Below are 5,000 nucleotides of genomic sequence, written 5' to 3' on the forward strand. Positions count from 1 at the left end.
ATGTTTGAAGAATGATGAAATGGATGTCACGGTTGTGAATTCATTGTTTCCTCTGCGTCTCGTGTCATTGTTGTTTACATGTCTGTGAGTTTGCGGGAGTGGGCGTTGTCCCGCTCACGTGTTTGTTCAGTGCTCCAGCTGTTCGCAATCATCCCATTCCCCACCTCAGCTGTTTCACATTACCGTTCCCTATTTATACTCACTCATCTCTCCATTCCAGTGTCCATCCGTTGTTTGCTGTTCCTGCGTGTTTGTTCGTGTCGTCTTCCGGGTTGTCGTGTCTTCAGTGGATCCCTGTTGTTTCACCGCACCCGAGCACCGATCACCGAGCACCAGCACTCAGCACCGAGCACCTGACCATCGAAGTCCCTGTGTGTCCGAGTCTGAGCGTTTCCCCCTGTGTGGACCGTCCGGAGCTGATTGCTGCACGTGAGATCGCGACCGCACCCTGAGAGGAACTTTCATTCCTGAATTGTCTTATTCTGTGTTTGAGTTCCAAATAAATATTGTTCACCTGCAATTGTTTCCAGTCTTCTGTCATGACAGAACGGATGGACCAAACGATGGGAGCAGCGGGTGATTCATCTGCTTCACTGGAGGATTTCATTCGAGTATGCATCGGCCGGATGGATGCACAGGATCGCAGCCAGGGGGAGACAGGACGCGCTATCCAGACTCTGGTCACACAGGTGTCCGAGCTCACCCAGCGATTTCATCAGCTACAACCCCCCACTGCGCCAGCACCTCCAGCTGCACTTGCAGTTCCTCCCACACCACCTGTGCCTCTCTCCCAGTCGGAACCCAGACTGCCCACGCCTGAATTATACTCTGGTGAGCCGAATTTCTGCCGTCCATTTCTGACACGTTGCAGTATGCATTTCTCATTACAGCCCAGAACTTTTGAAAAGGAGGAGGCGAAAGTAGCCTTCGTTTTGACGCTACTGACTGGGAGAGCGGCGCTTTGGGGAACTGCAGTGTGGGAGAATCAAGACCAGTGCTGCTCCTCGTTCCAAGCCCTCTCGGCGGAGATGAGACGTGTCTTCGACCGAGCCGCCGAGGGGAAGGAGGCTGCCAGGGTCTTGACTGACCTACGCCAAGGAGACCGATCGGTATCTGACTATTCCATCGAGTTTAAGACCCTGGCGGCCGGGTGTCGCTGGAACGAGGAGGCGCAGTGGGACCATTTCCTGCATGGGCTGGCCGAACGTGTCCAGAGGGAGATCTACGCCCTGGACCTTCCTTCAACGCTTAATGGACTCATCGACCTGGCCCTGAGAGTGGACGCCCGTCTGTCCAGGATTGGGCAGAGAACACCCACCAACCCAGTTCAGAGTCGGAGTGAGAACCAGCGGTCCAGCGGCCTGGACACGTTCGGCTCCCACGATCCCGAGCCCATGCAGGTGGGGCGAGCTCGGCTTTCCCGGGAGGAGAAAGAAAGGCGGAGATCCCAGGGCCTCTGTCTCTATTGTGGTGGCAACGGACATTATGCCTACAGTTGTCCAGTAAAAGGCCCAGCCCGATAGTAAGTTTGAGGCTACTATCGGGTGGGATCTCCGCAGGTAAGACCTCATCCACTTCCACCATCCTCCCGGTAAGACTGAGATGGTCAACTCTGGATCACCACTGCACTGCACTCATTGACTCTGGGGCAGAAGGTAACTTTTTGGATCATCAGTTTGCACTACAATTACAGATTCCACTTCGTACACTTTCCCAGAAGATCACAGTCAACGCATTGAACGGACAGACTTTACCCACTATCTCCTTGGTTACCGAGAAACTCACACTCATCACTTCTGGAAATCATGCTGAAACTATATCATTTTACATTACGGACTCTCAACTCACACCCATAGTTTTAGGACACCCATGGCTCAGTTTACACAACCCCCGTATCGACTGGAAAAGACGGACCATCTCAGCTTGGAGCACTGAGTGTCACAATTCGTGTCTTGTGTCTGCTTGTTCTGTTGTTTCTGTCCCTGTGTTACAGGAGGAAGCGGTGGATTTATCAAACGTGCCCGAGGAGTACCGTGACCTGAGTGAAGTGTTCAGTAAGTCTAGAGCTGCTTCTCTCCCTCCGCATCGTCCCTATGACTGTGCTATAGATTTATTGCCAGGTAAGTCTCCGCCTAAGGGCAAGATTTATTCACTTTCAGTTCCTGAGAGAGAGGTTATGGAGAAATATATTTCTGATTCTCTAGCAACCGGGTTCATCCGCCCTTCCTCTTCTCCAGCGGGGGCGGGGTTCTTTTTTGTGGGGAAGAAGGACGGTTCTCTGCGACCTTGCATTGATTACCGAGGACTGAATAACATCACGGTAAAGAATACTTATCCTTTGCCGTTGATGTCTTCAGCCTTCGAGAGGTTGCAGGGAGCGTCTCTCTTCACTAAATTGGACTTGCGTAATGCTTATCATTTGGTCCGCATCAGGGAGGGGGACGAATGGAAGACTGCTTTTAACACCCCTAGGGGGCATTTTGAATATTTGGTTATGCCTTTTGGGCTTTCCAATAGTCCCGCAGTCTTCCAGGCATTAGTCAATGATGTGTTGCGAGACATGATCGATCAATTCATATATGTTTACCTGGATGACATATTGATTTTTTCTTCGTCTCTCCAGGAACATGTGCAACACGTACGACTAGTGCTTCAAAGGTTGCTAGAGAATGGGCTTTTTGTCAAGGCGGAGAAATGCGTTTTCCATGCACAGTCAGTTCCTTTCCTGGGACACATCGTGTCGTCTGAAGGTATGCTTATGGACCCTGACAAGGTTAAGGCTGTGGTAGAGTGGCCAATCCCAGATTCCCGCAAGGCCCTGCAGCGGTTTCTGGGATTCGCCAACTTCTATCGGCGTTTTATTCGCAATTTCAGCCAACTAGCCGCACCTCTGACTGCCTTGACCTCTCCCAAAACTGCGTTCAGGTGGTCAGACGCAGCTGAGGCTGCGTTTGCCAAACTCAAGAGCCGCTTTGTTTCTGCTCCTATTCTCATAGCCCCTGATGCTTCACGTCAGTTTGTGGTAGAGGTCGATGCGTCGGAGGTGGGGGTAGGTGCAGTGCTTTCACAACGTTCACCTTCAGACGACAGAATGCATCCCTGCGCGTTTTTGTCACATCGATTATCTCCTGCCGAACGTAATTATGACATTGGTAACCGGGAGTTGTTGGCAGTCAAGTTAGCTTTGGAGGAATGGCGTCACTGGTTAGAGGGTTCAGGGGTACCCTTTACAGTCTGGACTGATCACAAGAATTTGGAGTACATTAGAACCGCTAAAAGATTGAACTCCAGGCAGGCTCGGTGGGCACTTTTTTTCGGTCGTTTCGATTTTACACTTTCCTATCGTCCGGGTTCCAAAAACGTCAAACCCGATTCTTTGTCGCGTATTTTTGATCGTCCCGAACACGAAGCTACTCCTGAGCGCATTTTTCCTGAGAACCTGATTATCTCTTCGCTCACATGGGAGGTCGAATCGAAGGTCAAGAAGGCCTTAGAAGGGGTAACGCCTCCGATCCGGTGCCCACCTAACCGCTTATTTGTGCCGGAGGAATTACGATCAGACGTCGTCCAGTGGGGTCATAGTTCCAGTCTAGCTTGCCATCCAGGGGTGAGTCGTACCATATTTCTAGTTAAGCAGCGATTCTGGTGGCCCCTGATGGCTCGTGATGTTCACAATTTTGTTTTGGCTTGCTCTAGTTGTGCCACTGGTAAGTCGTCCAATCGACCCCCAGCTGGGTTACTTCAACCGCTGTCGGTGCCTTCGAGACCTTGGTCCCACATCGCTCTAGATTTTATCACCGCCCTCCCACCCTCCCAGGGTAACACGGTAGTTTTGACCGTGGTGGACCGATTCTCGAAGGCAGCCCACTTTATTCCCTTGCCCAAATTACCTTCAGCCAAGGAGACAGCGGTGGCAGTCGTTGATCACGTCTTTCGGTTACATGGCCTCCCGACAGACGTGGTCTCTGACAGGGGACCCCAGTTTGTGTCCAGATTTTGGCGAGAGTTTTGTAAATTACTGGGGGCGACGGTCAGTCTGTCCTCTGGGTTTCATCCCCAGAGCAATGGCCAAACTGAGAGAGCCAACCAAGATTTGGAAAGATCATTACGATGTTTGGTCTCCAAGAATCCCTCCTCCTGGAGCCAACAACTTTCCATGGTGGAGTACGCCCACAATACCTTACCAGTGTCATCCACGGGCCTATCTCCGTTTAAGTGTAGTGTAGGGTACCAACCACCTGTTTTTCCTAGTACTGAGTCCGAAGTCGCGGTCTCCTCCGCCCACGCCTTCATCCAGAGGTGTCACCGTACTTGGACGAGGGCCCGAGAGACTCTCCTCCAAGTGCGGGAACGCACCAAGGCCAAGGCCGATCGCCACCGGTCAAGGCCTCCCGTATACGTCGTCGGTTCCAAAGTGTGGCTTTCTACTAAGGACATTCCGCTCCGCTCCGTTTCCAATAAACTGGCACCCAAATTCATTGGCCCGTTTTCTGTCACTAAGATCATTAATCCAGTGACAGTCCGCCTCAATCTTCCTCCAGTGTACAGGAGGATTCATCCCGTTTTCCATGTGTCTAAAATTAAGCCCGTCTTTTTTGCACGCATTAATCCGCCAGCCCCGGTTCCCCCCCCGCCGCGACTCGTAGATGGGGAACCATCCTATTCGGTTCGTCGTATCCTGGATTCCAGGCGGAGGGGACGCGGATTTCAGTACTTGGTGGATTGGGAAGGTTACGGTCCGGAGGAGAGAAGTTGGGTTCCTGCTCGTGACATCCTGGATCACTCCCTTATCGATGATTACAATCGACAGGTAAGGAGTTCTGGGAATGCCGTGAGGCATTCCTAGGAGAGGGGGTACTGTCACGGTTGTGAATTCATTGTTTCCTCTGCGTCTCGTGTCATTGTTGTTTACATGTCTGTGAGTTTGCGGGAGTGGGCGTTGTCCCGCTCACGTGTTTGTTCAGTGCTCCAGCTGTTCGCAATCATCCCATTCCCCACCT

The 5,000-nt window shown here is 51.9% G+C and overlaps 1 protein-coding gene across 1 annotated transcript in view; it reads right to left on the bottom strand.

Annotated features, from left to right (window-relative positions):
• Positions 1 to 5,000, bottom strand: part of LOC308706903 (arf-GAP with dual PH domain-containing protein 1) — a 43,784-nt gene that overhangs the window by 14,378 nt on the left and 24,406 nt on the right. The window lies entirely within an intron of this gene.

Source organism: Scardinius erythrophthalmus, assembly GCF_964197995.2.
Source record: "Scardinius erythrophthalmus genome assembly, chromosome: 18".
NCBI lineage: Eukaryota > Metazoa > Chordata > Actinopteri > Cypriniformes > Leuciscidae > Scardinius > Scardinius erythrophthalmus.